Raw genomic sequence first — 21,280 nt, forward strand, 5'->3', positions numbered from 1 at the left:
GGATTGATGCTGCATTATGTTGATCTAAGATCAGTGGGGGATGTTCTGTTATCTGCGTAGTCGTTGCTAGTAGGACAACATACAGGTGAGCACCAGCCTCCATTCTAGCCTTGTTTTATTTGTTTGAAGCATGATGACAGCCCACTTCTCCACCCATTTCTAACCAGCTGTTCTGCTTTACTTTCTTTCTTCTGTTTGTTTTCCACAGAGGGGTGTGGCTATGCAGATTAGATATACCTCTCACAAAGATCACTTTATTGGAATACACCCCTTGTCGTCCAAGTGTCGCTTACAGCGTTCTTTTCCATGTTGGCACCCGGACAGGAAGGAGGAGCGCTGTTTTGTGCCTTAAAGGCCGGTGCCAGAGAACGGCTGGCCTGCTCAGCTGGAGGAGTTTCTGGAACAGTTTCCTGCTGGCACCAGGCTGGCACTACCCCATGACAAGTTGTGCTGTCAGGTGAGCGACTGTCACATGGCATCTTTATGGTCCAGAGGAGCACAGAGACGGCTTCTCCTTTCCATTCATTTAGCTGTGATGAACCCCAGCAGCTAGAAACATGTCAATGCAATGAGAGTGCATCACCTGGCTGTATTATCATCAGTTTAGCTATTACAGCACAATGACCCATACATCATGAAACAAATCATTTACAAAAGCCATTCCTGTTATTGTCATCCCTTTTTGCCAGTGGGCGTGGAAAGTTGATCAGTTCTGTTGGCCCATGTCCTACTTCTCTACAAAGCTTCATGTAAATCTGTTCTGAACTTTTTTTTTAGATATCCTGAGATAGTCTGATGTGCAGTGGTCCCTAGCATGCAGGAGATTTAGGTGACTTTTCTGAGACCAAGGTTCACTTTGTGTTTCCCCTACCATTCTACAGGCCTTATATATATATATATATATATATATATATATATATATATATATATATATATATATATATATATATATATATATATACCGGTATATTCTTTTCCCCCTGATTTTTTTCCCTGCTCTCCCCAAAATTTAAATAAACCTTTATGGCATATTATTACAATACAACAATACTGGTGTTGACAGTAATAGAAGATGCCAAAGCATTCAAAACAATAAGCATTTTGCTTTTAGGAGCATTGTGCCAGCGTGCAGCGCTGTCCCAAAACGTGTCAACGTGTGTCATTACCTGGGAAACGCACATCCCATAATACAACTGTTCGCATCGCATCCCATAATAGTATGATGATACTTGGGATGCCATTGCCAACGTAGATGCGAACAGGTTAGCTAAAAGTTTAGCGTCACCAGCGAGGGCCCCCACCGTTGCGGTCGGGGTACGTTTTGAAATCCCTCCAGGCCTGCAGATGTTTCTAGGGGAAACACTGCTCATGCAGCACAACAAGGCATCTAACTTCCAAAGGGATTCACTTTGTAGAAAGGTTGGTGGAGATCTGCTCTACTGAGTGCCCTCTACTTTCCCTTATTCATTGATTTGAGCCAGCTTGATGTATGTTGGCAGGTTTGATGAAGGTCTTTTCATTTAGACCTGGAGATGTGACTTGTTTAGTTTGCCACAGCAGATAATGTATTGCCACTGTAATGCACTGGTTTCATGACATCTGTATAGAGTGCAGTGCTACACTAGTTCTAGTTCAAGACTCTTGATTGATTGACCGGGAAACTGTGGGAGATGGGTTGGACATTACTGAAGGTCTGTTTTGGACTGTCTCTTCTACTAGGTGGTGTTTGATGAGTCTCTGCAGAAGTGCCTGGACTCGAACCTGCGGCACGCGCCCCGCGGCCTGGACCCCGTTGCCCTGCCCTCCTCCCCGGCAGTGGCCGACATGAAGCGCTCCGTCCACTGAGCCGTCTTCATGACCTTCCTCAGGATGGCCACGCACAAAGAGTCCAAGGTACAAGCGCCCCTAAGCTCTAGAGAGCCATTGATCACATACTTTGACTTGTTGTTGTTAAAGATCTTTAGGTCATATTGGTCTTTTCTGGGGCAATTGATGCTCATAGTTCAGTTGCCTCAGTCTAGAGTTGATCTTTTTAGCTTGTGTACAGTGTGTGTGTGTGACGCCATCTATACCCACATGACGCAGTCACATGACGCAGTCAAGTGGGTCAGCTGTCATGTGACATGAAAAGTTTAGAATTAAAAAGTTCTTTTTATGCCTCCCCCGGCGATAGCCAGGCCGGAGGCATTATGGATCCGGGTTGTCCGTCCGTACGTCCGTCCGTCCGTCCGGCTGTCCATCCGTCCGTACGATGTTCCATGTTTGTTAACGCGATATCTGAGGAACGCCTGGACGGAATTTCATCAAATTTGCCTTAAACATTCACTTAGGCTCAAGGATGATCTGATTAGATTTTGGTGGTCAAAGGTCAAAGGTCAAGGTCACTGTGACCTCTCGAACGCCATTTTCAAGCTTGTTAATGCGATATCTGAGGAACGCCTGGACGGAATTTCATCAAATTTGCCTCAAACATCGACTTAGACTCAAGGATGATCTGATTAGATTTTGGTGGTCAAAGGTCAAAGGTCAAGGTCACTGTGACCTCTCGAACGCCATTTTCAAGCTTGTTAACGCGATATCTCAGGAATGCCTTCACGGAATTTAATCAAACTTGTCTCAAACATCGACTTGGACTCAAGGATGAACTGATTAGATTTTGGTGGTCAAAAGTCAAAGGTCAAGGTCAATGTGACCTCTCAAACGCCATTTTCAAGCTTGTTAACGTGATATCTCAGGAATGCCTTGACGGAATTTAATCAAACTTGTCTCAAACATCGACTTGGACTCAAGGATGAACTGATTAGATTTTGCTGGTCAAAGGTCAAGGTCACTGTGACCTCTCAAACGCCATTTTCCAGCTTGTTAACGCAATATCTCACGAATGCCTTGACGGAATTTCATCAAATTTGCCTCAAACATCGCCTTAGACTCAAGGATGATCTGATTAGATTTTGGTGGTCAAAGGTCAAAGGTCAAGGTGAGCTCTCGAACGCCATTTTCAAGCTTGTTAACGTGATATCTCAGGAATGCCTTGACGGAATTTAATCAAACTTGTCTCAAACATCGACTTGGACTCAAGGATGATCTGATTAGATTTTGGTGGTCAAAGGTCAAAGGTCAAGGTCACTGTGACCTCTCGAACGCCATTTTCAAGCTTGTTAACGCGATATCTCAGGAATGCCTTCACGGAATTTAATCAAACTTGTCTCAAACATCGACTTGGACTCAAGGATGAACTGATTAGATTTTGGTGGTCAAAAGTCAAAGGTCAAAGGTCAAGGTGAGCTCTCAAACGCCATTTTCAAGCTTGTTAACGTGATATCTCAGGAATGCCTTGACGGAATTTAATCAAACTTGTCTCAAACATCGACTTGGACTCAAGGATGAACTGATTAGATTTTGCTGGTCAAAGGTCAAGGTCACTGTGACCTCTCAAACGCCATTTTCCAGCTTGTTAACGCAATATCTCACGAATGCCTTGACGGAATTTCATCAAATTTGCCTCAAACATCGCCTTAGACTCAAGGATGATCTGATTAGATTTTGGTGGTCAAAGGTCAAAGGTCAAGGTGAGCTCTCGAACGCCATTTTCAAGCTTGTTAACGTGATATCTCAGGAATGCCTTGACGGAATTTAATCAAACTTGTCTCAAACATTGACTTGGACTCAAGGATGAACTGATTACATTTTGGTGGTCAAAGTTCAAGGTCACTGTGACCTCTCACACACCCAATTTCCAAGCTCTGTAACGCAACATCACAGGAGCGCCTTGACGGAATCTCTTCCAATTTGCCTCAAATGGCGATTTCGACTCCAGAATGAACTAATGGCGGAGGCATAAGTCCGCATTGCGGTCGTTCTAGTTTTTCATTCTTTTTTCACTGTGAGTAGCCTTTTGATCCAGCACCCAGGCCCAGTGTGGCCTAGCTTTGGATGTGCGTGTCCCTGTCTACCTTTAACGCTAAGAGAGGTGCCTCTATTTGTCTTGAACTCTGTGCAAAAATAGCAATCAAGGACCACGAGTACATATGAAGTTCAAATGACAACGAGAGAGACCATTCAGATGCAACACAGAAATGCAGTTATAAGAAAGGATGAATGTCCATATCCTCGTTGTTGAGGCCATTGGGGGACAGATTATCCAGAGTGTAGATCCAAAAGAGTTCACTTCTTAAAAGCAGATTGTTCATGCTCCATAAGGGAGCCTATTGCAGCTACAATAGGTGGGCCTGGTGGAGTGTCAGTACTCTGTCACCCAGGGGCCTCAACAAAGAGGATATGGACATTCATCCTTTCTTATAACTGCATTTCTTTGTGTTGCATCTGAATGGTCTCTCTCGTTCTCATTTTAACTAACTCGTGGTCCTTGATTGCTATTTTTGCACCGACTTCAAGACAAATAGAGGCACCTCTGTTTATCTGCTATATGTTTATTGCTCTGTATATTTCTATGACTGCACTACTGTCATTCTGGGCAGTATTAGTATATGTCTACAGGCCCACTTTATGTGGGGATGTGTGTTTTTGTGGTTACAGACTTCTCTCTGCGCACATGATTTTGTAAGTATGGCTTTGTTACCACTAACAGTGTTAACTTCACTTGTGATTGTTATTTTTAATTCTAAACTTTTCCTGTCACATGAGCGAGCTGACCCACTTGACTGCGTCATGTGACTGCGTCATGTGGGTACTTAAGATGGCATCTGTCTTATGTCATTTTGTCTGAGGAAGGGCAGGGTGCTGCCCGAAACGTTACCACCAGTGTGAATAAAACACTCTACTTTGGAGCCCTGCAGTGTGCAAACTTTCTTTTCCTTTCCAGTTTCCAGTTTCTACTTTAACTCATTGAGTGCCAGCCACTTTTGGAGAACGGACGCTCCCAATGCCAGAGTTTCAGAGCGTTTTTCAGTGATTTCTCGAGGCCCACAGAATATTGTGTGATATTACTATGTAAACACCGAACACGCACAAAGAACGATGAGACTCTCTTCTATCATCTGCAAAAAAAAGTTTATTGATACCATTTTCCGTTCTTTAGTTATGAGCCGGAGAAGATAGGCTGTTTTGAGCAAAAAGACACATTTCAAATTAGAAGCTGAGTTATTCCGCCTTTTGTGAAATGCAGCATTTCAAGCACATTCACTGAGTCTGAAGCTAATATTTTCTGATGTAGTGACGTGGTGTAGTTGTGTGGTGCCTGCATGCCCCCCCCCCCCTCCCCCCCCCCCCTCAGCTGCAAACTCCTCCCCACACTAACACACAGCCTAACACGCACCCACGTCTATTTTCGGAGTGCTCCGTTTTTGTGCGCCGGCTCCCAGCGCGACACGGAAAAGCCAAACCGGACTGCTGCGAATGGTTTGGCCCTTCGGCGTCGGGTGCTGCTTTTCTGGCGGCTAATCGTGTGGAGAAACTATACAGCAGAGACAGAGAGGCTCAGTCGTGGGCGCGGATTGACTGCTGTTCGCAGCCAACGTCAGCTCCAGCCAGAGCCATCTATATGGCTCTGGCTGGAGCATGAGCAGTTTCTCTTTCATCACGGGGCTTTTTCCTGCTGTTTTCCTGACCTTTCTCTAATCTGGAGAGCACTGTCGCCACCTAATGGGTCTGTAAAATAGGTTATACACCTTCAATAGCTCCCATATTTTTATAGGAGATGTAATAGGCTTTGATCCACGTCCCACCGTCAAAAAACGCAATTGACGACTTTAGTCGTCATTGGCACTCAACGTTACTATCTGAATTGACGACTAAAGTCGTCATTGGCACTCAATGAGTTAAAGCACCCCTCCTTAACTGTTAATATTTCACTCCTATTTCCTTCATTGGAAATATAGGTCTGTTAGAACTGGATGATACTGGATTAGCTGTGACTTGTTGGACATAGGAAACGCTCACTGTCACAACTTCCCTCTCCTCCACACTTTTTGATCATCTCACAGACAGTTGGTGAAAAGCTGACGACGTCATCATTTATTCATCAAACGCAGAGTAGGATTTGAGCCATTATCTGCATAGATAGAGCCACAGGGAGGAGAGGAGAGCGTATGATAGATCCATGAGGAGCAGAGGAGAGCGTATGATAGATCCATGAGGAGCAGAGGAGAGCGTATGATAGATCCATGAGGAGCAGAGGAGAGCGTATGATAGATCCATGAGGAGCAGAGGAGAGCGTATGATAGATCCATGAGGAGCAGAGGAGAGCGTATGATAGATCCATGAGGAGCAGAGGAGAGCGTATGATAGATCCATGAGGAGCAGAGGAGAGCGTATGATAGATCCATGAGGAGGAGAGGAGAGCGTATGATAGATCCATGAGGAGCAGAGGAGAGCGTATGATAGATCCATGAGGAGCAGAGGAGAGCGTATGATAGATCCATGAGGAGCAGAGGAGAGCGTATGATAGATCCATGAGGAGGAGAGGAGAGCGTATGATAGATCCATGAGGAGCAGAGGAGAGCGTATGATAGATCCATGAGGAGGAGAGGAGAGCGTATGATAGATCCATGAGGAGCAGAGGAGAGCGTATGATAGATCCATGAGGAGCAGAGGAGAGCGTATGATAGATCCATGAGGAGCAGAGGAGAGCGTATGATAGATCCATGAGGAGCAGAGGAGAGCGTATGATAGATCCATGAGGAGCAGAGGAGAGCGTATGATAGATCCATGAGGAGCAGAGGAGAGCGTATGATAGATCCATGAGGAGGAGAGGAGAGCGTATGATAGATCCATGAGGAGCAGAGGAGAGCGTATGATAGATCCATGAGGAGCAGAGGAGAGCGTATGATAGATCCATGAGGAGCAGAGGAGAGCGTATGATAGATCCATGAGGAGCGGAGGAGAGCGTATGATAGATCCATGAGGAGCAGAGGAGAGCATATGATAGATCCATGAGGAGCAGAGGAGAGCGTATGATAGATCCATGAGGAGCAGAGGAGAGCGTATGATAGATCCATGAGGAGGAGAGGAGAGCGTATGATAGATCCATGAGGAGCAGAGGAGAGCGTATGATAGATCCATGAGGAGCAGAGGAGAGCGTATGATAGATCCATGAGGAGCAGAGGAGAGCGTATGATAGATCCATGAGGAGGAGAGGAGAGCGTATGATAGATCCATGAGGAGCAGAGGAGAGCGTATGGGAGTTTACCTCATGTTTCATAGAGGGTCAGCTTCTGTTGTTGTTCACTTTGCTGCTATAGAGACACTGCGTAACGCGTCATCATGCAGAAACCACGCCCAAAACGGGGGGAAACAGAAAGCCCCCCTCCTCTATCCAATTCTCAATGGCTTCCTTGTTTTGCTCTGGAGTAAATGGCTCCTCTGGCTCCTGGCAGCCTCACATTGAAAGTAGCATGATGGCTGAGAAGAGAAGACAGCGGCCCGGGCGTGATCATCATGCTGATTGACTCCTGGAGGAAAGTGGTGATGGAGGTCATCGGGGCTCCAGAGAGAAGTGCAGCAACAAGGGGATAGAGTCAAGTGGGAACTAGTGTGAGATGTTTGGTGGAGTAGAGTCAGAGTGCACTCCGTGCAGCAGCAGCAGAGATGGTAGCTTCATGGTGAGCAGGGAATCTGATAGTGTAGAGGTTCCTTGTCTACAACAACTCAACAAAAGGTTCAACATGGTTGACAAAATGTTGTATGGTACATGGTAGGGGAAACACTGTTATTATCATCTTCGGCACGCGGCCGCAGCCCTACAATTTGATTGATTGACCCCCCCCCTCCCCCCCCCCCATACAATATTAGACAACATCACTCCCTCTCGTGTGATATAGCTTAAATATCACAACACTCAATATCGCAATACTAGCATATCATAATATCGCAATATACCATCATATCGTGATTCAAGTATCGTGGTAATATCGTCTCCTGGGGCATCTGGTGATTCCCAGCCACCCCTATTATTATTGATCCAGCCTGTGTTAATATTTGTGCACCGTTGACAGAGTATTTTTAGACTGCCTAATGGTAGGGTTTATTGTCAAGTCAAGTCAAGTCAAGTTTATTTGTATAGCACATTTCATACACAGAGGCAATTCAAAGTGCTTCACATAAAATGGTTGACAGGAAAAGAAAAGAAAAGAAGAGAGTAAAATGGACATTTAAAAGCATCACAACAAAACTTAAAAAAAAAGAGTATAAAAAGTGCATTAAGCAACTTCAAAGCACATAAAATGTGCATGACTAGTACTACTTTAGGGCTTTAGGTTTCCTCCCCCACGCCTCTGTTTATGGTTTCCAACCTAGCATCTGCCTTTGCACGCACTTTTTTTTTTTTTTTTTTTTTTTTTTACCTTTATTTATACAGGGGAAGTCTCACTGAGAGCAATGCTCTCTTTTTCAGGAGTGCCCTGTTCACATTCTCACACACATTCATACCTGGAAGCTGACCAGTACAACCACAGTCTGACCTGCTGGCCACTGATCAGCTCCACTGGAGCAGTTGGGGTTAAGGGCCTTGCTCAAGGGCACCTCAGTGGTGGTAATGAGGGAGGGGCAAGTGCTGCCTTTTCACTTTCCCCACCCAGATTTATCCTGCCGGTCCCGAGGATTGAACCGACGACCTTCCGGTCACAAGCTCGCTTCTCTAACCATTGGGCCACCACTGCCCTTTATAACATATTTATAACACTGGGTTTACAATGGGAAATTCTAGATTAGCTGGATTGTTAGCCTAGCTTCACATTTTGCTTTTTGCTTGGACTAGTATCTGGCTGCATGTGACTGGCTGATGTTGGGGCACTTTGACTTACAGGGAGGTCTTTTGCACTGGTGGTGTTGGTGGCGCATTCCTCATTGATGGAGTCTTACTCCCATTCCCAACTACACTACACTAATTACTTCTGTAGCAGCATCAATGCAGCGACCTTTGAGTCTCACAGTTAATATTGACACATTATTTAGTACAAGGATACCTGGACTGCACATTCTGTGCAAAACGTGATAGATATCCACCATGTCACAACCACAACTGGTACATTTACATTTTGCAATGCTTATCAAGACTGTAGCACTGGGGCAAGCGGGCGCATCACGCAGTGTGAGTCAGAGAGGCAATTTACACCTGGCGTTAACATGTGGTTTCTGCCATCAGATTGCAATCAGATTGTATTTTATCACTTCAGCCTGATTCCATTTACACCTGGCGTTAACATGCATTTTCTGCAATCTGATTGCAATCAGATTGCAATCAGATTGCAGAAATGGTTGTCCTCTCAATCCGCATAAAGTTGGTGTATCCAGATTGAGAGGACACATTGCATTTACACTTGTGTTCAATGTGTACACAATGCATCCCTGACCACCTCCGGAGGTGGTTTGGCCGATCAGATTGCAATCCTTCTTCAATGCGTTTTGGGGGTGTTTACACCTGGCATTTCAAGTGATAAAACACAATCTGATTGCAATCTGATCACAGAAAACGCATGTTAGCGCCAGGTGTAAATGGCCTCAGAGAGCGTTGTTTGACTGATCGACTGAGTGGCCTGAATCTGCCTCCTGATGAGCAGGTCTTGTGCCATGGGAAAAATAACTCCTCTCATAGAGACACTGCGTAACGCGTCATGATTCAGAAGCCACGCCCAAGACGGGGGAAAACAGAACCCGCCCCCCCTCCAATCCTGGCGTTCTTCTATGTCACGTGTATGGTTGCGTGTTGCACCAAAAGATCGTATATACGGAAGATGGACACTCCAACTTACTTCCTTGACAGCTAGATCCACATTTTTCTTCTCGCCAATTCTCAATGGCTTCCTTGTTTTGCTCTGGAGTACAAAAAAACTTGAACTGGCGATTTTTTACATTTGTTGTCTGCACAGCCCCACCACACAACAGCTTTTAGCTATGTTTAATTCAAGGAAAATGACACTGGTGTGTGGAAATGAACGGAGGTTTTCCCCCGTGATGGGTGTGGCCTATTCTATGCAGTGTCTCTATAACATCACCTCTTTTTATAGGCTATTTGCTTTCTCTGCAGAGCAGCAGAAGGGGGCGAACAAGTGGCGAGTGTCTTTTCGCCCCTACCACTAAGGGACTCAAGGGGTCACCAAAATCACCCAAGTTTCACATTCTAACTGGTAGCAGCTGTAGAAAACACACACTGGATTGCGCTGGAGGAATGCATCGGCCAAATCTACGATGACTGACTGAGTGTGGTGTGGTTGCAGCTGTAGGTGGAAGTGCAGTGAGGCAGCAGTTAGCGGCGCGCTCAGGCTCAGTGTGATGTGGCAGTGTGACACTGAAAGCTCAATGTGTGGAGTGTGTATTCTGAAGGTCAGATTAGTTACAGGATTGTACAGATGTTGAAATAGTTGGGGGGGAACATACTGCACATACTGCTTAAGTTGGCAACATAGCCCTGCATTGCAATAATAACAGTAATCATCTCTATAGACGGTTTGTGTTGCTAGGGAACAGTTTGAAACCTAGTTTATTTCCTCTTTCCTGCCAACTATTGTATTAGCACACTGCAACAGGAAGTAAGCTAGGGGCGATTGAGAATGTTTATGTTGTCTATAGATGGGTGGATAAGCAGGCTGGTTAGGATGACAGCTCTTTGATGTTGTCTATAGATGGGTGGTTAAGCAGAATGTTGATGTTGTCTATAGATGGGTGGATAAGCAGGCTGGTTAGGATGACAGCTCTTTGATGTTGTCTATAGATGGGTGGTTAAGCAGAATGTTGATGTTGTCTATAGATGGGTGGTTAAGCAGGCTGGTTAGGATGACAGCTCTTTGATGTTGTCTATAGATGGGTGGTTAAGCAGAATGTTGATGTTGTCTATAGATGGGTGGTTAAGCAGAATGTTGATGTTGTCTATAGATGGGTGGTTAAGCGGGCTGGTTAGGATGACAGCTCTTTGGAAGAAGAAGAAGTAGTCTTCGGGTTAAAAAAACAAACAAAACATTTAACACCATTAAAAACAGATATTTGCTAATAGGTACCTTGCGTTTCTGTACTAATTTTGTTGTTTGGTAGTGTATTTTTTTCTTATTATTTATTTTGAATTGCAATTTGAAAAAGTGAATAATGAAATAAAATTATAACAAATTTGAATAATATAAATAATAGCAACCAATGGGTGATGTCGCAGTGGCTAAGCCCATTATTTTGATACAGTCTTCGGTCCTACGATGCAATGCAAATATTAATTTCTTAACCAAAATGTAAGGTAAATGATTTTTTGACAGGATAATTGTGCCATGACATTTTCATATCGTCACACCCTTAGAGCCACAAGACTCACATTTTGAGTAGCCTATAGGATGCTGTCACAATCATGGTAACATGGTATGATGTGAAGGAAAAGTGGTCCAATCCACTCTCTGCTTTGTTTGATTGTCATTTTGTCACATTATCTTTATGTCACTCAGTGTTTATGTCCAGTCTGCAGGGATGCGGTGTGGTGTGGATGGCTGACCAACACGGTGGATGGCGGACCAATCACGTGACAGGATGCTAGCTCGCAACCGCTTCCTCGTCCTGGTGGTGGTGGGCGGGGCAGTGCTGGCCATCGTCAGCCTCAGCCTCCAGTTCTGTAAGTGAACTCTGTGTGTGTGTGTGTGTGCGTGTGCGTGCGTGTGCGTGCGTGTGTGTGTGTGTGTGTGCGTGCGTGCGTGCGTGCGTGTGTTTGTACATTTGTGCACGCGCTGCGCATTTTGATAACATGCTTGACAAATTCACTCTCTGCGTTCATGAACTAGTATCCAGATTTTAACGATCAAACTAACACACAAAGAAAGCTTTGTCAGTCTCTGTTTCTTTGCAAGTGTTTTCATGCCTCCATCGGTGATGCCCGTGGCCAGAGGCCTTATGTTTTTGGGTTGTCCGTCCATCCGTCCGTCCCATTCTCTTTGGCGTGATATCTCAGCAACGCCTTCGAGGGAATTCCTTCAACTTTGGCACAAACGTCCACTTGGACTGACGGATGAACTGATTACGATTTGGTTGGTCAAAGATCAAGGTCACTGTGACCTCTCAAAACAGTTTTGGCCACAACTCAAGAATTCATACGCTAATTATGACCAAATTTCACACAAATGTCTAATCCTAATAAGAATGTGGAGTGATTTAGTCAGCAGAAATTGTGTTCAGCCACAGCTATGCCATTTTATGTGTGATCGGGCTGTATCTTTCAGGAAGTGTACAGAGCACCCGTGACCTAACGGAGACAGATTTTCTAATTAGGTAATTAGGGCCGATTAATGGCCGAACTTGCGATGCTGCACAATGGCTGCACAGCCTCCAGCGGGCGGTCACACAGAGACACAGTATATTTACACTCAATACACTGTACGGGTATACTGCTAGTAGGATATCATAATGCTGCATTATAGCTCTCTATGTAGCTGAGAAAATGATGATATGTCATTGGACAAAAACGGTGCCAAGTGCCGTCACTTAGTTTTACAGACACCAAAATCCTTGAAGTTAAAGCCATTAATCACATGAATCATATTGATTTGGACCCCAAGATACTTGTATGAGTCCATCCACTTCACTTCCTCTCCCTGGATGACAGCCAGGACAGGGGGCGGGGCCTCCTGTTCCTCTGGTAGTCCACAAGTTATTTTGAATCCCACATACCGTAGGTTAAGCCAAAACCACGCCCTGTGCCCGCCTACGCAGCAGTCAAGCGCCGGGATTGGCCAGGAGCAAGTCTTTTGTCTTCTGTTGACAGCTTGAATCTCCCACACCACAAACACTGCACGGCACGTAGCCCAGCGATTTCATGAACCAACTGAATTGCTCTTGATAGCGGACATTGAAATTAATTATGGTCACATACCTTCCTTAGTGTATTAACTCTAATTAAAACGTAATACAAGCTTTTAACACATTTCCCACAACACAAACACTGCGCCCAGCCCAGCGATTTTATTAACCAAATTGCTCTTGATAGCGGACATTGAAAATAAATTACTGTAATATATTAACGCTAATGAAAACGTAACACAAGCTTTTAACACACAATAGATTTTTAAACATATTTATTTCAAAACATTATTGTAAAATTCAGGGCTTTACCCAAAGCTTCAATAACAGAGCTCAGCTGACAGTTGAACTTGCAAATGAAAAATATAAAAAATATAAAATAAAAAATACAATAGGCTACAGCACATAGGCCTAGCTCTCCCCCCCCCCCAGTCCAGCCGTTTGTTCCAGGCCAGTGAAGTCCCAACAATCTACAAAAACATGCAATAATATAAAATGATAGTCGATCAAAAGTTGAATCATACACAATCAATAAAACCAAAAGTAAAGGGTTAGCCTTCCCAATGGCCAAGGGCAGCATCTGTTATTCTGGCCTCATAATAAGCACTGAGGCGGGTGGTCAGAAAGTCAAATAACTGCGGTACATTGTATGCTTTGGTGCAATGTAGGATTTTGTCTTTCAATATCCTCATTGCAGCCTCACTGTAGTTGTTGGTGTTGTTGCTGTTATTTGACTTTCTGACCAAATTATGGGGGAATGTGGGGAATGTGAAGATTCAACTATTTTGTTCCGGGCTCCTTGAAAATCCCTCTGTGCTGCAGCGGAAGTGTTTTTGGCGACATACGCTTCTGTCTGGACAAGCATATAGGCTTAGACTCGCATAAATCATTCTCTCTCTCTCTCTCTCCCTCTCCCTCTCTCTCTCTCTCTCTCTCTCTCTCTCTCTCTCTCTCTCTCTCTCTCACACACACAGATTACAGTGGAATTCAATGCAATGGAGGTTAGGGCTGGGTCTCCCCACTGACTTCCCGATACGATTCCGATACACAAGGTCCCAGATCGATATTTTAGTTACAATACCAGTTTTCGCTTTGATAATGGAAGAGATTCTCAAAGAACTACTGCTGTAAATTGTACAAGGAACCCTCTAACCTGGTGCATTATTAAAAAATATTATTTTACATTAAGAATTGACCATAAAGCAAGCAGTTACATCATGTAATTCTTTTTTATTTAAACATGACCAAAAAAAATCGATATATCGATATTGAATCAATATTCATGTGAAGGAACAAGTATCGGTACATAAATCCCAGTATCGTATTAGTATCGTAATAGTATTCACATTTTTTTTTTTTTATAAACATAGGCTATAATATTATAGGCTGTGTGTGGTAGTTAAAACATAGTTTCAAGTTGATGTTTATTTATGTTTGTAGTTGAAACAAAAACATAAATACTTTAGGCTACATGTGCATTGTGCATGCACCATGAGCCAGATGTACAGACCTCAAATCTGTTTGCACTATAATGTTTGTGAACTGGAAATGTTCATGAGCTGTATTTTATTTTAGTTTATTCTGTTCCTAGTAGATTCTGTTGTATAGTGGAAATCTAAATTTGTTTGGCTTCTCACAGAAGACTGTAAAGAAAGATAAGATGTTGGTCATGTTTAAATAAAAAAGAATTACATGATGTAACTGCTTGCTTTATGGTCAATTCTTAATGTAAATATTAATATTTTTAATAATGCACCAGGTTAGAGGGTTCCTTGTACAATTTACAGCATTAGTTCTTTGAGAATCTCTTCCATTATTATTTCATTATTTTGATCCACTTACCGAGTTGATGGCCGTCGTGGTGGTACGCCGGGTTAGCTTGATTGCAATGATCTGGTTAAGCCAAACCAGATCAAGGGACAGATCCTGGATCTGCTTATCCTACATTCGCGGTATGGGCGCCAGGCAGCCTGGCTAACGTTAGTTAGAGCCCCAGACTCAGAGAGGCAGCCCTTCTTCTTCTGTCGTATGTCCTTAGACCTTCAGCTCCGTTGCAGCAAGCCAGTCCAGTGTGTCATTGTCTAGGTCAATTAGCCCACGATCACCATTCGATGGCCGGTATTTGGGGCAGCTGGTCATCACATGTTCCACAGTCTGTGATGGGTCCCCACATTCGCAGTGGGCACTGTCTGTGAGACCCCACTTCTGCATTGATGCAGCGAAACGACCCACACCTGTCCTCAGGCGGTTGAGGGTTGTCCACTCCTTACGGGGGAGGTGCTGGCCAGGAACGTCTGTGGGATCGTTGATGTAGTGGTGAAGCCTGGATGGTTCTGCTGCCTTCCACTGGTCCCTCCATCTTGCCTTTACCCATCCAGCCTTGGAGGTGTCAGCTGGTGTTGTGCGGAGCAGTTCCTGGGCCTGGGTGGCAAAGGGGCGCCGGGACTTGAGGCGTGTTCGCTGTGGTGTCTCTGTGACGACCTTGTGGAGGAGGTGGGATTCACCCTGGGCTGCCCAGTGAATGCTACATAGCCTACACAAAGCTTCACTTAGATCATGTCATCTGTTAAACCAACATTTGTTCCAAAAGGAAGTAAGCTTGAGCAGCTCGGAGTCTGGCTGCTATCAGCTGAGATAACGGACTGGTCCCGGTTCCTCTAAATATCTGACAACAAAAATCTGATTTCCATACAGGCGTCATTTTGATAAACTAACCTCATAGTGGGAATCTACATGGTTGCTTTTGACGAGTCAAAAATGATTAGAAGTGAAAGTGTCATATTTACACAGCTAGTGCATTGACTGTATATACATTTACTGTCAATGATATAAATACACTACGTAAAGCTAGCCTAGAACCAGCAGCTACATAAAAAAGAGGGGCGGGGTCTCACACAGGTTCAAACCCAACAGAACTAGTGCGTAGAATCTGGTTCACTAAACCTCACAAGAGCATACCAGGAGGAGGTGGAGCCACAGTGTCCATAGAGAGACTGCGTAACGCGTCATCATTCAGAAACCACGCCCAAGACGGGGGTAAACAGAAAGCCCCCCTCCAATCCTGGCGTTCTTCTATGTCATGTGCATGGTTGCGTGTTGCAGAAAAAGATTGTATATACGGAAGATGAACACTCCAACTTACTTCCTTGACAGCTAGATCCACATTTTTCTTCTCGCCAATTCTCAATGGCTTCCTTGTTTTGCTCAGGAGTACAAAATAACTTTAACTGGCGATTTTTTACATTTGTTGTCTGCGCAGCCCCACCACACAACAGCTTTTAGCTATGTTTAATTCAAGGAAAATGACGCTGGTGTGTGGAAATGAACGGAGCTTTTCCCCCCTGATGGGCATGGCCTATTTCATGCAGTGTCTCTATCTGTAATATATATTCTATGATCAGCAGCACACAGAAATCAGAAACTAAAAAGTGAGGATCTGTCTGCAATAGGCTAATTAACAAATAATTGAGTACAAATTAAATAACGGTATCATTCAACAATGGAGAAATGCATTCTCATACATAATGGAGTAGTGGAGTACAGTCAGAGTGCACTCCGTGTAGCAGCAGCAGAGATGGTAGCTTCATGGTGAGCAGGGAATCTGATAGTGTAGAGGTTCCTTGTCTACAACAAGTCAACAAAATGTTCAACATGGTTGACAAAATGTTATGGTACATGGTAGGGGAAACACAGTTATTATCATCATCATCTTCATCATCTTGATTGACCCCCCCCCCCCCCCCCCCCATACAATATTAGACAACATCACTCCCTCTCGTGTGGTATAGCTTAAAGGAGGACTTACCCCCTAGATATGTATTAGAACAGTGATTTGAAAATACCTATGGAAAAAACCAAGAAATTACATATACTCTTGTCTATACTAGACTCTTTGGCTGTGTTCAAGTCAAGATTCTTTTTCGGAAATCGACGCCATTACAGTTTGCCTACTGCCTCAAAAATAATTTATTTGAGAGGGGCCATATCTTTATAAATATCAACAACTAGCCAACGCTGGTGGCATGTATGGAAAGAGTGTTGCTCAAAATTGTTGATAGTTATATCAATTTGGTAATTCAGTGGCGAACTAGAAATTTAATTATTTTTCTGCATGTATCTCTATGGCAGGTGTCAAAACTACGTTACGAGAGCAAAGTGACATGGGCTCGTTACAGCAGCACACCGCACAATAGGAGAAACCCCCCGCTCTGGGGTAACACAATGCGAGATTTCTCCACGTCATTCCCTCGTACAACTAGCGATAAACCGCGCAATGAAATCCCTTTTTAATTTGCGTTTTGGGGCTTTTCGTGATTCTTGTTGAAAGTTACAGCATGACAGCAGCATTTTTCCTCTCAGGGCGCAGGAGAGGCAGCGCAGAGCTCTTCTCCTCTTCAAAGCCCCCGCCTCTCACTGCCCGCGCGTCCCCGCTGCCTGAGCACACAGCAGCTCGTGCTCGCACACAGCGAGTCAACCCCCCCCCCCCCCCCAGTCCCCAGTCGCTCTGCTCTGCTGACATTTCCTGAAAAGTTGGCGTTGCTTGTACACAGTGACGTTATTATAGTAGCCGATGTGTTTAGACCAGCTTTGTCACGTTGTCATATTTTACATGTGCGCTGCGATAAGATTTGTTTGCGGAAGGATGAAAGTGAGGCTCTCACTTTGATGCTGGGCTCTCGGAGCTGATTGCTGCAAACACACAATAAAGCCCTCCCTCCCTCCGGGCAGTCAGTGCAGCAGCTCTGTGTGTCGTCCTTGAGAGGACGACAGCAGCAAAACACACACGAGTCAACGTGGAGGGCGCGCGCCCCCGGAGCTTGGCGCTAGTGCATGAGGTTACAGTACGACTCGCTCCCGCCTGCCTGGGCTGGAGACAGCTGCTTCCAACTCGGACTGATAATATAAACATCATCATTCGAGCTTATCCAGGTAAGATATTAATAAAGTAATGACACATTCAGCGGGAAACTAACTATAATTAAGACATGTGCCAACTTTGACGACGTTTGGTTCAGTATTTTAAGAGCAAACTTCAATAGGAATAGGCTTGGAGTTCTGAGGAGCCGAAAGGGTACAGGGGAGGTAGGGGAGTAATTATCTTGAAATCCCATAGTCTTTGGGGGCACTGTGACGTCAGTGTGCCCCTAATCTCCCATTCATTTGAGAAAAAGAAAAAAAAGCAGTGTTCGACCCTTAGAGGGCGCTTATGCCAGTTATGCTGCTGAAAAATGATACAAATGGTAAAATGGCAACAGTTTGGTGTCAAATGTGGAAATTTTGACCAGAATTCTTCACACATCACCCCCAAAGTCATATATATTGGTTAAAAGCTTAAAAAAAGTGTTTTGGAGGTAAGTTCTCCTTTAAGTATCAGGTTGTTGTTCTTACACCATCTCACCAGCTCCTCTACTTCTCTGCAGTAGCCTGATTCATCATGGTTGGTAATAAGACCCACCACAGAGGTGTCATCCGCAAACTTATACAACAAAACAGATCTAGTGTGTGATTGACAGTAATTTCTGTATAAAGAGTACAGAAGAGGGGATAAGACACAACCCTGGGGCGCGCCGGTGTTCAGAAGCCTAAACAGCGAGACAAGATTACTGATTTTGACAACTTGTTTTCTGTCACATAAAAAGTTATAAATCCATTTACACAGAAATGCATGAACACCCAGCTCCTGTAAAATGTGAATCAGCTTCACAGGAACGATGGTGTTAAATGCAGAAGTGAAATCAACAAAAAGAACACGGGCATATTGCAATTTGAGACAAGTCTGCAGGTCATCCAAGACCAAGGAGCAAAATAAAATAAGACTAATTTTCCCAGCCTCAGTCTGCACAGGTGGCATTTTAAAATGTAACCAACTGTTGGATCTGAGGTTGTACGAGTTATTAACAGATACAAACTTAAGAGCATAAATACAAAGGCAGCCTGCCCAAAATGGCCTTATACATTAAAATATATCAATGCTGCATCGTGCACATAGCAAGGGAGGACCATCTGACCAGACTGTGATGTACAGTGTGCAATGATGAGTCCTGAAGCCTGAGTTAGACATACATCTCAAAGCAGCATGATAGAGTGGGTCAAGCTAGGCCAAGGAGGTGGGGACATGCAAATCTGTAAATAGTATTAAGATTTCTGTCCAGCCAGAAGCCTATGTATTTATACGTATCAACAAACTCAATGGAGACACCTTCAAGTGTATTAATTAGAAGCGAGGGGGCCACAGTGTTACTTTATGCAAACAACAACATACTGTAGCCTTAGTTTAGCTTTGAGCTAAAGAGAGCATGCTGCAAAGAGGTCCAGTCAGATTAGAGGTTGGTAACCGCAGCCTCAAAAGGAAGGAGCAGACGAATACAGGACCATGTCGTCCACGTACATATGATACACAGAATATGTCATAACATCACAAATTGCATTTACTGTAAATATAACAACTAGTCCTGCACGATATGAGGAAAATCTGCGATGTGAGATAACATTGTTCAATATATCGATGACGATATGACTTGCGATAAATAAACAAATATTAAAGTATGCATATACAGTAGCTATACAGTTCCTATGTCTTTCTGCTTTAATAATGCTAACATAGACCACACACATAGCCTATGCCCACTGAATAAAGAAATTAAATACACACTGACTCTAGCTGAAACTACACACAGTGTGTTTGGGCTTTGGCAGAGGGGCGGAGCGCACTGTTGCAAGGGAAAGGTGTACGCTGGATTTACAACACAAGACAAAATGATCAGATGCTGAGTGGGAATGCATGACGCATGTCAATAAAACCACCTTTGTTATTCATTGCGTTTCAGGCAGTCTTTGGATGTGTTTATTGCGCATGTTCATATTGCGATGACGATGAAAATACGATTAATTGTGCAGCCCTATTAAGAAGTAAGTAAAAGTCAGCAAGTAAGATTAATGGACGAATACGGTAGATACAATTACTAAAAAGCATGTTAATTGATATATCAATTATAGAAAAAAAACAGTAACAAGAACACCTAATTACATCACAATTAACAACCAAAACAATTATGTAAAAGCCAGTTGATAAAGGTGTGAATAAAGTGATTGAGTGTCTCCAGTGTCACAGTGTAGTCTTTTTGAAGTGCCCAGGTTTTGTCTGTGATTTAAGAAGTTATTTAAAAGTACTTAGTGGCTATGTTAGCCTGGTCTTCTTGGGCATGTCTGTAAGAGCAGGACTGACTTTAGAGAAAAGAGACCTGAGATAAAGGATCTCCTCCTTTTAACATGTCAAATGATATGGGCCTGAAAGCTGAAAGCTGTTGTGAATAGAGACTAACTGTCTGCCTTTCTCAGCTATTCCAGTTTGAGAGTGAACTGTGAGAGTTGGAGAGAAGTGAACCATGCTTTGTGTTGGAGGAGCTGCCAGCCTGCTGCTGTCACTGCTGATCATCCAGGACGCTGCAGTGCGCTGTGACGCACGTGAGTACCATGCAGACACAACTGCTGCAACCCATAGAACAGTTCTGTTCCCTACGTGGAGATCAACACCCATAATCCTTTGCAACTGCAGGGAGGAGCAGGGAGGAGCATGTGAAAAGCTCATGTCAATGTTGAAGCACATGTATTCATGTTCTGTCCATCAGGGATGGGATTACTACATGATCAATGGCAAAGACCGTAATGTCAAACGCTGTTTCCTTGTCTTCAATGCGCCAAGCACCTTCAATTCAGCACGGGTAATACACACACGCACGTGCGCACACACACACACACATGCACACGCGCACGCACGCACGCACACACACACACACACACACACACACACACACACACACACACACACACACACACACACACACACACACACACACAGAGTACTGTATACAGACACTAAAGCAGTGTTTCTCAAAGTGTGGGGCAGGCCCCCCCTGTGGGGCGCAGTGGCAAAACAGGGGGAAATGCAGAAATGCAGCGCGGAACCAATGTTTTGACGTCAGACTTTTTTTCCCAGTGAGCAATAAATGAACCCCGCTTCTGTAGTGACTCGCATTCATTACATGGATGGTTCATTCATATTGCCAAATATTTCAACTTGTTTTGTTTAGTTTTTCACAGGTTGCACTTTATTGTTATTATTTTGAAAATATGTGCAGTGCAAAACAGCTTCAAGTAAAAGGTAAAAGTTAAACTTGGACCCTTTTTTTTTTTACAATTTTGTTGGGGCGGTGGGGCATGAACATTTTTCCTTCTCCAAAGTGGGGCATGACAGAAAAGGTTTGAGAACCACTGCACTAAAGTAACCTCACCACATGATATTCACGATGAAATGGCAGTGAAGACTGATACAGGTTTTCACAAACACAACACACCCACACTCACAATTCACAATTTATGACATCACTGATGACATCATCACTGGGACTGTGTGTGTGTGTGTATATAATAAATATATATATATACACACACACACACACACACACTTATTTATTTGTTTGTTTGTTTATTCTCCAGAAATACTGTCGTGATATTCACGGTGGTGACCTGGTGTCACATGGTAAAATCCTCGGCCCCAGAC

At 44.0% G+C, this 21,280-nt stretch overlaps 1 long non-coding RNA gene across 1 annotated transcript; it reads left to right on the forward strand.

The window, feature by feature from the left end:
- Positions 1 to 366: 366 nt before the first annotated feature.
- Positions 367 to 20,128, forward strand: LOC310796553. The gene is made up of 4 exons (XR_014553682.1): positions 367 to 457; positions 1,720 to 1,893; positions 11,392 to 11,542; positions 20,059 to 20,128. It is a non-coding gene; the product is annotated as an uncharacterized lncRNA (long non-coding RNA).
- The last annotated feature ends 1,152 nt before the right edge of the window (positions 20,129 to 21,280 follow it).

This window comes from Poromitra crassiceps, assembly GCF_964638095.1.
Source record: "Poromitra crassiceps genome assembly, chromosome: 23".
Taxonomy (NCBI): domain Eukaryota; kingdom Metazoa; phylum Chordata; class Actinopteri; order Beryciformes; family Melamphaidae; genus Poromitra; species Poromitra crassiceps.